We start from the raw sequence: 12,558 nt of genomic DNA on the forward strand, positions 1-12,558 counted from the left end.
TAAAAATGCGATTTAATGTTGCTAAAAATGAGAAATTATTGCTGCTTCTTACTGTGACAAGAATAAAAGAGATATTAAAGTATCTACATGTTTCTGATAATTTTGGTGAATTCTAAGAAACAACTATTTCTTATTTTAGTTTTCTCATTATTCAAATCAAAAGAACGCCTGTATCAGTGCACCCAAGACTGGAACAACCTTTGTATGACATAAAACGTAGTTTGGGGTGATGAATATAAAAGTCGCATACAACAATATTAGGAAAACCATGCTACTCTGTTATAATAATTAACAAAAATCTGCAATTTACTTTACAACCAAACCTAAATCCATGAAAACAATTAAAACATAAATACATGAAACAAAAGCTTTTGAGTCGATGTTATTTTTATTCTTTTTCGGATACCGAAAAAGAAAGGACAAGAGTTTCAGCTTCAAATGATAGTCTAATATTAGTGTACGCCCTTTTCATTAAGATTTTTTAAGTTCTTTTGTGTGGCAAAAAAAAAACAATTACTAATTGGGAAATCTTTTTATGGATAAGAATTGATTAGAGTTTTTACTTTAAAATTTTTTATTTATTTACCTGAAATATATAGCAAATAATAGTATCTTATGTCTATATATTTACACGAACAATAAATGTCTGACACAAAACTCAAGAAACTTAAAGTGATTCCTTTATTTGTAGCTACAATATGTGATACAAACAGGTACACCAGAATGCTTTATTTTTTTTAAAAAAAGCTTGCGTGTTTTTGATGCTCAGCTACTAAACATTTAACATCTAAAATAAAAATGTTGTCAATTCTGTCTATCTGTTGTGTATCTGTCAAAATATATATAGCAGCTTACTGGTAACTGCCATATGGCTATTAGAAGTTCAACTTGACATAGGATGATCCGTGAGGCATTATTGATTAAAAATATTATTGATTAAAAATATTATTGACTAAAAATATTTTTCTAACAATGTTTTTGACAACTTATTGTAAAAGGTAGAATTTGAAACTTTCTTTAAACAACTACGTAAGTTTTTGTTTCTCTTATACGTGTCTCCTTAACCTAAACAGATAATTGTTGATGTAGAATTTTACTAGAATTTAAAACAGTCAATTTTTATCATGCATATTTTATTTTTATCCTGCTACCATTTCCTATCAAACATTTAAGAAATATAAAGAAGAAAAGAATATATAAAGAGATAGTGTTTGTGAAATTCCAAAATTGTTCATTCGGGTTTTAACACGGCACACTAATGTAAGTAGTCCTGCGGGTTTAAACACGGCCCACTAATGTAGAGACAAATCAAATCGTGGGGATATGTAATTACATCTTTTGGGCGGATGATCGAAAAATTTCATTTCATTCCATAACATATACATAACGAAAAATTAATTGTTACCAGCGAAAAATAAAATTCTTATTAAGTATTCCCTAAGAAGTATTCAACCAGCTTCTTTATTTTATCTGCGTGATAATTTGTTATTCAGATAAAAATATCCTTAATAAAACAAGCAGCCGAAATAGTATAGGGAAGAAACTTATCAGCAAAAACAAGCTAAAATCCTTAGAATATTTAAAAAAAATTTACTTTGAAATTTGAAATGTAGAAACTTTTGAAATCCCTTTTTGTAAAAAAAAGATCTATTTCTTTGGTCGTCTATGTTAATTTTGAATATCTAATTAAATACTTGAATTTGACCAACAGATAAACACAAAATCACATAAATTGTTTCTTGTATCAGAAAGTTTTTACATTAAAAATCTCTTGGTAAGATATTTGTTTGGGTGTCATCAAAAAGGATTAATATCCATACCATATAAAAATGCATCAACATGCGTTCTATCAAAGATACTTGAAGCTAACTCATCAGGTTATTATTCAATTGTTGTTATTTTACTTACTTTGAACGCAAAACGTGAAACTCAAAGCAATAGGGGGTTAAGGGAAATTTAATGGAAATACAACAAATATTTCATGTGAGAAATACTTGTTGTATTGGTGGTAACTCTCTAAACAAGGTAAAGTAAGTATAAAGTTAAATATCTCATTTATAAAACAACCATATATATAAACAAACATTTTACAACGTTACATCTCTTTTCTTTTACATGGTAAGTTTGTCGAAGAAATATTTTTCAACTTAGAAATACTACATCTTATCCGTGACATTTCTATGTGCAGGTAAAGCAAGATAAACACAATTCTCATTCATCCATTCATAAAACAAACAAACAAACAAACAAACATATGAACAAAAAATTAACAACCTCATATCTTGTATTTTAAAAGTTATGATGTATTTGCGAGTCTTTAATACCTCCCAATACAAATAAAACCATCCCAATAATGTATTGACCATACAGGAAAGTGCATTGTATTTATATAGATGTACACTATTCTTATTTGTCGGCATCGAAAAAAAGAAATATTAGTAGTTGTACCTCTTACCAAAAGTTATACAAATCAAAAATTTCTTTTAGGTCATGTGTTCATGACATCTCACCAAGAACTAATATTTTGCAATTTGATTATTTTGGATCTGGATATTTATAAATCAACGTCCGGAACAAGAAACCAATTTGAATATGTTATTTACCCTTAGCATCGTTTACCTTGCAGGAAAAACACCACGTACAAAATTCTAATTATAATAATGATAAATGATGCAATTTTTTCTGCAGTAATTGGTATTTAGAATATTTATTTCAAGACATTGTGTACGTGACAGTGCAACATCATTGTATATTGACTAAAACTCATTCTGAGTTGTGACCGAAAGCACGTTGTTAGGTCCACACTATGTGATAACTGGCATTGTCATCGTTGCTACCCTTCACAGGGCCTTTTAAATTAAACTTGTGTCGCCTCTGCAAATAATTGCCGACGTGGACCCTCTATTCTGTTTAGGTATTAGCTAATCACGTGGGAATTTGCATTTGTAATTACCAATTGGTGACGTAAATAAGAATTACCTGCCCTGTATTTACTTTCTCTCATGGGTATCAAATTTTAGAAATTCACAACACAACGTGGAATTTATAATTTTATACTATTTTTTTTATGCATGCTATATGAAAAATAACAGAGGAATATAAAGCAGCTTTAGCTTTTGTTATTTCATTTTTAAAATGATGGATGATTTATCAGCCTACAAGTTAATTATATCATAAAAGCCATTCTTCATTTTTTCCGTGTCGTATTGCTAAACACACCCTAGTTAACTATTTATGAACATAGTTCCTGTTTTAACAAAAAAATACGTGATTTTCTTAAACAATATCATTGTGACAAATCTTTGGATGCTGTATATCCTTTCTTAAAGCTCGTGTCATCGTTGACTACGTAGCTAGCCAAAAAATTTATTTTAATATTTGCTGTAACTAAACTTTACGCTGTACGTTTAACTTTACGCATTCTTCTATTTAAGATAGCGAACATCTTATTCTTCAATGTTTTGTCATTGCTTAGACTTTGTACACACAGTCAGTACTTACATATTAGGTCATATTTTGCTGTACAACACGAGGTAATCGGTTTTTATTGTAATTACGTCGTTTTTAAGAAAAAATAGCGACTAGATAACCTTTTTTTAAAATTGAATGTGTAAATTCAAAGTGAGAGAAACGTGAACAAACAAGGTAATATTTTGACATGTTAGGCATTGTGATCATCAAATGAATCTAACTGTTTAAATTTGTTGTTGTTGTTTTTGATATCAATAGACGATTTAATGTTTGTATTTTTTCCGTTTCAATCAATTTAAGTCCCCACGTAAGTTACTTCAACATTGCTTCCACCTCCTTCTTGGTTGCCTGGAAACAAGTTGAGTCGACATCAGGCGAATTACTCAAATCGAACCCCACAACGATGAGAAATACTTACAATGCAGAGGATGTGAAAACTGCACAGCCAGGATGCAATTTTTGTTTATTGAAACCGTGTACGTGGACAAGAAGAAAAAATAGAACCCAAAACAAAATAAAATTAATAAAATTAGTGGTAAAGTAAAATATAAGAAAATAAAAAAACCTTTTTTAAGACGAAGGGTTACGAAGAGTTCGTCTTCTTATTACGAATCCAGCTTTTGTCTTCAAAATAACCTGCCTCCTGTTTAGAAGAAACATGAAACTTATAGTACCAACAAGAGCAAGAACTACCTGTATTTATAGATACTCTTTTGCGTTAATTAGAAAGAATTAAAAGGATTAGATTAACGTAATCAGTGAGCCCAAGTGATTTCGAAATTATTAAATTCAAACTGAGTGCCAAGTTACGTGAATTATTATTATTTTTTGGCTCCTATAGATTTCCGTCTACAAAGAAGTTTACATATAATTGTTTTTGACCGTTTCTTTCCAACACTTGCGGAGACAGGTAATTGCTTTGAATGTACCAAAAATAACATCTGTATAAAAAAATGAGTAAATCAACCACGTTAACTATTTATTTAGAGGAATGCGCCATGGAAACATCAAAAGCGTTCTAGAAATCTTCGTTCATTGCACCATTTGTCGTCATAACTCGTTATGAGTGGTTACATCCCTCCCACGAAATTAAATGAGAGGAAATGGTTAGAAGTTTGATTGATTGTATCCTTGGGGGAATATATACTTTTTTTCTAAACTGGTTCAAGGTTGCTTTGAAGAAATTCAGGCAGTAAAATACCAATGTCCCTTTATTTTAAGGACATTCCTAGTGGTAAATGCACCAGAATTTGGTAAACAAATAAACAAATAAACAAATAAACAAATAAACAAATAAACAAATAAACAAATAAACAAATAAACAAATAAACAAATTAACAAATAAACAAATAAACAAATAAACAAATAAACAAATAAACAAATAAACAAATAAACAAATAAACAAATAAACAAATAAACAAATAAACAAATAAACAAATAAACAAATAAACAAATAAACAAATAAACAAATAAACAAATAAACAAATAAACAAATAAACAAATAAACAACAAATAAACAAATAAACAACAAATAAACAAATAAACAACAAATAAACAAATAAACAACAAATAAACAAATGAACAACAAATAAACAAATAAACAACAAATAAACAACAAAATAAACAACAAATAAACAACAAGTAAACAAATAAACAACAAATAAACAAATAAACAACAAATAAACAACAAATAAACAACAAATAAACAAATAAATAAATAAACAAATAAATAAATAAACAAATAAATAAATAAACAAATAAATAAATAAATAAACAAACAAGCAAACAAATAAACAAACAAGCAAACAAATAAACAATGTTATATGCCTAAAAATGTATAACGCTGGATTGGCAGACAGGCAGAAGTAATTTCAGCCTTTTTCCGGTTCCAATTGACTGTTGAAAGCTGACGAGTTTAACTATTTTTAATAGCTCCAAAGTCCAAAACATATTTTCATAGTTAGCATTACCGCTAAAGGTTCATTTCCAGGCCTCCTTTACTCCGCTTTGCTTTTATATATGTGCAAATGTAGCAGAATGTAAAAAATGGTTGATCATGTATTTACTGATTCACTGTAAAAAGGAAATATTTACTAATATTTAAACTAAAATAAAAAGGGAATACATCTGTATATGTAAATTTATGGAGATAAGTTCTGTATAGATTTCCGTGTTCTGGTGGAATTTGATCTTATAACTGCAATGTCAACTAATGATCATAGGTGAGATAAGAAAAATCAACATAATAAAGTCCTAATAGGTTGACAATGTTTCAAAGATCAAACGCGGCGATTAGGCAAATTTATTTGTGATCTTAAATTCTACCGACATTCCTTAATTGTTGGTTCCGTCGTGTGAATTTCCCAAGGCAATAGGGTTGTACGTCACATTCTCATCGCCTTTTGATATATCCATAAAGAAATATAATTTTAGGATTAGAAATTGTTACGCAGAAAGGAAATTGTAATTTAATCCAAAACACATTTGCAGCACGATTTTTCACCTAAAGGAGCGCGATTTTGCAATAATTTTTTCTTTCTTTTAGTATTACCCAAATGTAACAACAAAACGTTTGTACAAAAGACTTCCGGATATTCATATCATTGACGTCATTTGAATTTTACAGAGTGATTGTACACTGTTAAGGGTTTCCTATTGTGTTTTTTTATCCAATTTTATTTTAAAAATATGGCCAGCAATTGTGCAATGGATTGTGCAGGAAACATAAAGGAATTTAACTATTGATTTTTATAGAGGAAAATATGTCCATGCAAGATAAATTTAGTGAAATTGAGAAATGTCTGCTTTATTCCTTTTTACAAAGCGTTTTAAAAAATTCGTAAAGCAAAGAGTTCTTTAATGCTAAAAATGGCGAGTGTTATACATCAAAAAAATGTTCCGCGAAAGACGTAATGTAGCAATATACTTAAAAATAAAACAAAGAACGAAAAATATATTTTGTTTTCCTTCCTGCCGTCCTATATTCATTATTTTAATATAAAAAAGAAAAGAAGTTTGAGTTGTATATTGTGGTGAATTTTTAACTTCAAATTGAATCTTTGTATTGGTTTATTATAGATCGTTTCTCAACATCATCGCGTTTTAACCCCATTTAATGGATGGTGGAGTGGTGGGTGTGATTTTTAGACCTCCCACCCCCCTTCAAAAAAAAATATTTAGGACTATAAATCTTGACACGACAACAACCAACAAGGAATAAGTATCAATGCTGACGTCATCATTTCCGTTGACGCCAATTTATTTTCAACAAATGTCTTATTTTCATTTACAGCGCGAAAAACATCGTAAAATGTTCATATCCTTGTTCAAAATAACATTAATGATGCAATACAGTTTGCATGTTGTTTTCAACTTTATTTAACATTAACATGAGAGATTCATTTTGCTGTAATTAATTATTTTCTATGATTTGGCGTCAATACGCGCTTAGTAATACTGTACACGAATTAGGTACATTGTTAGATTTATTTTCTTTTATTTTAAGGATTTTTGAGTAATTAGTTAATTTTGATTTTTCACAATAGCTTAGGCTACAACTAACTAACTTAAAAAATGTTTTTTCGGGAGTTATTTACAAAAAGACCCTCCACAACTTATCATTTTAAAAACATGCGCAAAATTTGTTACTAATCAAATCCGGTTCATGTTGTGGTCATTTTGAGATATTAAAAGTCATTAGTCCATAGAAAAAGCTAAAAAAATTCCGTTGCTATCATCTATACCATCATAGACGGAAAGTCGGGTAACATAAAAAAGATGATTTCGTGTTTAATATACCTTTAAACTACTTATATAAAAGATATAATTGTGGACCAAATTACTACTAATTTTACCAAAACCACCCTTCTAGCACCTTCCATTATTCCCTAAAGGGTATCACTCTGGTCTCGTCATCATTGTTATTTGAATATAAATTGCCATTCAACATTAACCTAGCGATAACAGCTTCTTTTGGAAAATACTTTCTTTATGTTACTTTTTTTATCTCTATGAATCATTTACTGTCTGTCATCTTGTGTCGCAATAATTACACCGCGTTGCATTATCATCATTGAGCATTATTTGTTTTTATTTCGTGCGTACGTGTTCCTCGGTTGTTAAAAAAATCCTGTTTTTAATTATATACCATGAGAAACAGATTTTGATATCTTAATAGCATTGAATTCCAGCAACTGAAAGGAAATTTTGATTACTGGGGTTAAATGCAAACCTATGGTGAAAAATATTCATGTAAAATATGTAAGAATTAGGCAATGAATATGATTGCCTTATTCATTCCAACAATTATTATGAAAAATACACCACAGGATTTGCTCATCAAGTCAACATACATTAAAATCTTCGTATTTGTTAGCATACACTTTTAAAATAGCATGTATAGCAATGGTTGGTAAATACAGTATACATTTTATACACACCATCTCGAACATCTGGAATAGTCAATCTTGAAAGTCTATCTATTCTTGATAGTCTCTCTATAGTCTATCTCAAATTCGATTAATCTATCTCGAACAAAAATCTCAGTCCCGTCAGCACTTATAACCTAGGTAACTAAAATTTGCCCTGCCATCTTGAATCTCGAATTAATTTTTGGCCCATAGTGACGAATAACAGTAGTTAACGTTTCAGAAAATGTCGCTCATAAAAACCAGCCGATCATGATCATTTTTATTTGTCTTTTCGAACGCTTTTTCAGTGTTGGAATCTTTTAAAGATTGTGGTGTATTCTATGACATCCGTTTTTTCTGAGTTATACCGCAACTTGTCAAAAAAATAAAAAATAAAACCCCTCTCGAATTTTCTTCTGTTAAACTCGTTATCTCAAAGTTGCGCAATCTCAAACCTTTTCTTCGGTTCATTGAGAGTTCAAGATAACCCAGCAAGCCCAGCATGAAGTTAATAAATGAAAGAAAAACACAAAAAGTCCTAAAACAGGGATTATAAACTGAAGTTTAAGTCTGATTTGCACATTAAGTGAATTTGGTATTCCCAAGTAACTAGTAGAAAAGCAACCAGTAAACATTAGCTCAGCCTATTGAAGTAAGCAACATATGATGTGTAGAAGAACAAATTAAGCAACATTAAACTTTGGCCAAAATTTTAATTTGCTAGACAAAAATTAGAAAATTAAATTACAAATCGTTTTTGGTTTTAAATTTTCTTGTGAGTCAGAAGTTACTTACAATTATCTGCATCATCGGTATGAATTGCAGAATCAAAAATAGCACAACAAAGAAAAATAAAAATGCGAATCCTTTGGAATAAATAAGTTATGAACAAATGGAACGTTTATAAATCGAAACATCGAAATAAAAAATGGAAACGCATGGTTTCTACATGCTAACGTTCTAATGTGGAGCTATGTTTTGTATGAAAATGTACGCAAGTATTGCAGCTACTGCAGCACACGTTTTATTATCAATAAAATAACATAGTTATAGCAGAAAGAGGTTGGATTTACCCAAAAAAACAGAATCCGTAATGATCCGATTAAACGTCCAGCACTTATAAAGGGCCCTCCTTAAATAAGCACCCGCCTGGTAAAAGGGAGCGCTTAATCGAAAACTACCTTGAGAAACTGGGTGCTTATTTGAAAATTCTTATATTAAGATTTCTAGAAAGACTATAGTTTATTTTGTTACATCTTTTTTTCAGTTTTATTTTTCAGAAAAACAAAATTGAAAATTACCGCTGTCTTTAAGTTGTACCAAATTAGGAAAGATTTATAAGAGCCCAGCATTTTTTAAGCGCCCCCCTCGATTAAGCGCCCATGCAAAAAATCCAAAAATTTAATAAGCGCACAGGGCGCTTGCTTGGATTATTACGGTTTGTTAATTACTTTGCTTAATTTACAATATCACTTAAGAAGCTACATTAATAAATAAACCTAAAAAGTAAGAAAACTATCACCTGTTAGACTTTATTTCTACACAAAGTGTTAACTCGTGAAGACATGATATCTGTAATTGCCGTCTGTTTTTCCCTAATTTAATACGAAAATGGTTTCAAAGAAAGTATTCTTTATCAAAAATTGTATTCTATCGCAGAAATATTCTATTGCAGTAATATGGAGAATTACAAAGTGTGACTAAGTTGGATTACAAAGTGCGACAAAATAGGCCTACAAATTGCGATGGGCTTACAAGATGGGTTTACAATTTCATATAACGGGCAGTTTGATTTGTCCTGGACGAGCTCTTTGATAAACTCTCACAGCACAACCCCTCTAAAGCAGACTTTTCTTATTCGGACACCTCGTGAAGCGTACACTTTCCCTTCCGATCCCGTGTTGCACTATAGCAAGTAAAAATTGCATCTACCCGCATAAGGAAAACTTTACTTTAGTCGTCCTACGTATTTTAAGATGACGAAAAGTACATTTGAATTTCAAGTGATGCAAAAACTACTTTTAAAAGGTTCATCAAATTCTTCGCACATATTTCTGTCTTTATGTTAACCATTTACGTCAAACATCACAACGCAAACCTTTGATGTTTGCTGATTGCATCTAGAAAATATCAAAGTTTTAATACGTTTATATTTTTGTGATTAATATCTAGTGCATAGAGTGCCATGTGCTACATCTGAACAATGCCAATTTCATTCCCACGCAAAAATGTTTTCTAATTTGTTGCTCGCACCAGTGGGTGGTCGAGCCTAACAGAAATTGATTGGGAATATTGCTCATCAAAATAACCAAACCAGTAGACAACAGTTTGTGAACATGGTTAGCATCTTAAACAAACAAATTTCAAATTTTACATCTCAACCAACTTATCCTTTTTATATCTCGTGAAAGTATATCATCTCCTATAATTCAATTCTTAATCCAATTTGGTTATCTGGTCCCAACAGCCTGCTACATGGTAACAACAGGAACATTGACGTGGAAAACTTATACGCGGCTTTAGCTTAATACGTTCTATCTTTGCCAGCAGATTTGCTTTCGTGACGACATGAATAATTGTTTGCCACGCTGCAGAAAAAATGATGTGGCAATGCCTTCATCAAACAATCACTCCTAAGTTTGCCTATGATTGAATGTTAACTATGGAACGTCAATACACTTTTAATAACGATAGCTTTAAGTACATTTCGGATCGAAGTATTCATCACTGATAAAAAAAAGTTAGACGGGCTTATCTTTAAAGTCAAAATGGTAAATAATGAATAAAACTTATTGTGTTCTTGCTATTTGCACAAGCGTGACCCACCACAAATGTGATATATTGCGCCAACTGTGTAGCAAGTCACGATTTAAGTAAACAGCTGGCCGCTTAACCGATACATCACGGTAATAAATTTATGATATTATTGACACGAATATATCTTGATAACTTTATTTTGAATAGGTGAAATGTTTTGAACTGATCGGATCAGGAGATAAAAATGACATAAACGGAAGTGTAAGGATAAGAGTTTTTGTTGAGCCTGTCTTGCTCAATGCTTATTCCATGCTGAAATAGACTGTTTCAAAACTGTTGCTTTGTTGGTTTGTCGGGTTTTGGTTTGTTGGTCTGTTGTTGGTTTGCTGCTTTGTCGTTTTGTTGGTTGGTTGATTTTTAGTTTTTTAATTTGTTGGTTTGTCGGTTTGTCGGTTTGTTGGTTTTTTGGCTTGTTGGTTTGCTGGTTTGTTGGTTTGTCGTTTTGTTTGTTGGTTGATTTTTAGTTTTTTAATTTGTTGGTTTGTCGGTTTGTCGGTTTGTTGGTTTGTTGGCTTGTTGGCTTGTTGGCTTGTTGGTTTGTTGGTTTGTTGGTTTGTCGTTTTGTTGGTTGGTTGATTTTTGGTTTTATAGTTTGTTGGTTTGTTGGTTTGTTGGTTTGTTGGTTTGTTGGTTTGTTGGTTTGTTGGTTTGTTGGTTTGTTGGTTTGTTGGTTTGTTGGTTTGTTGGTTTGTTGGTTTGTTGGTTTGTTGGTTTGTTGGTTTGTTGGTTTGTTGGTTTGTTGGTTTGTTGGTTTGTTGGTTTGTTGGTTTGTTGGTTTGTTGGTTTGTTGGTTTGTCGGGTTGTTAGTTTGTTGGGTCTTTTTTTTAAAGTTTGAGTACCAGTTTCATATAAGCAGTTCTACCATAAATGACAGAATGGGCGCCCCGTGCTCAATAAGCGCCTCTGTCGAATAGGCGCCCCGGGGTTAGGAAAGAATTTATGAATATATAAATGCAATTCGGACATTACATTTGGTACTTAATGACGTTATATTTGCTACAATTCAGTATACACATTTTATACTCTCCAAAATATTCCAAGGGACAGAAAAAACTTGTTGGAAGTGTGGAGGCATGGGGATTTTACAGTTGAAGAAAAAGCAGTCAAAATGTTTAAAAAAAAAGAAAATCGAATTATATAAATATAAATTTATCTTATTTAAGAGTCCCAAAGCTCATCTATTTGATAACTGAGAAACAAATCGAAAGATCGGGTACGTGCGACAGTGTCTGCGAGCTGATTGGTTGATTATCGCTTATTTTTTGGCACAGACCTAACCTCGATTGGCTGCCAGAGTTAAATATCATTTTATCATTTTACTAACTGTGTCAAAACAAATAGATGCAAAAAATTAATTACAAAGAGTGGCTCAGTTGAACGTCAAAAAATTGCTCGTGATGTTATTAAAAGTTTTTCAGGAAAAATAAAATTTTTCCCTTACAATTTATGTGCATCATGCTCAGAAAAATCTTATCTTAAAAACGCTATTGACAGGTAAAAACCTTTTTTTTTACTCTTTTTACATTTTTAACCTGTCATATTTCTTTCTTCTAGTTTTTATTTAAATTAATTCGCTTTGTTTAGATGTTTTGAATTTCCAAGTGTTGTTTTTTTCTCATTCTGCTTACACCATAAAAGTCTATGAAGTGGTAATAACAGAGTTACTAAATGAATCCTTAACTATTAATTCATCGCTATCTGCTAATCCAATTTTTCCAAGCATGGTGATACAATGAGGCGCGGTCATAATAAAAATTAACCAAACTTTAATGGAATAAAAACCTGGAAAAGCAGCAATTAAAAGCAGTCAGATGTTGCAATTAAAAAGTTATTATAACATAAATGCGTATAGTATTTTTAT

Source organism: Hydractinia symbiolongicarpus, chromosome 15 (genome assembly GCF_029227915.1).
Source record: "Hydractinia symbiolongicarpus strain clone_291-10 chromosome 15, HSymV2.1, whole genome shotgun sequence".
Lineage (NCBI taxonomy): Eukaryota > Metazoa > Cnidaria > Hydrozoa > Anthoathecata > Hydractiniidae > Hydractinia > Hydractinia symbiolongicarpus.